Below are 696 nucleotides of genomic sequence, written 5' to 3'. Positions count from 1 at the left end.
TTAGTTTTCCAGGGCCGCTGTGAGGAGTCCCTGAAAGGTAGCAAGAGTGCCAAGAGCAGACAATGGCGGGGGCACCAAGCTAGGGCTGGGATTGAATGTGTTTCTTCACCACCTCCTTCCTCGTGTGTCTTGTGAGCAGAAAATGATCATTCCCTTAACTGCAATTATGAGAAAGGAGAGAGAGAGAGAGAGAGAGAGAGAGAGAGAGAGAGACAGAGACAGAGACAGAGACAGAGACAGAGAAACACAGAGAAACACAGACAACCAGCATGAGGGGAGACATAGTGAGAAACAGACTGGGGGGAGGGCAGGAGTGGAGGAAATTATGAAGCTGAGGAAACAGTGATTACAGGCTGCATAGGGAATGGGAAAGACTGGATAACACAGGAGGTCAAGGTGGAAGAGAGGAGAGCTTGGCATGCAGAGGTCAGGGCTGTATCTTCCAGCCAAAATGGGGGCTGGACTCAAGGGCACAGTCACCTTCTCAGAGACCACAAGGGCAGATCTTGTGCAACACGGGGAAGAAGAAGCCAGAATGATAAAGGAAGTCGCTGGCCACAGGAGGTGGAGATGGGGAGGTCCTGCCCCCACTCAGTCCTCCACATACAGCTCAGGGGATGGGATTATTTTTGTTCTGATTGTCTTCTGAATTCTGACAACCCCAGGGACCCTCCACAGGACCTGTTCTCCCTCCTG

Source organism: Microtus oregoni, unplaced genomic scaffold, assembly GCF_018167655.1.
Source record: "Microtus oregoni isolate MIOR12 unplaced genomic scaffold, Mior012 000003F_ref0000135, whole genome shotgun sequence".
Lineage (NCBI taxonomy): Eukaryota > Metazoa > Chordata > Mammalia > Rodentia > Cricetidae > Microtus > Microtus oregoni.
Note: the sequence above shows the minus strand (reverse complement) of the source record.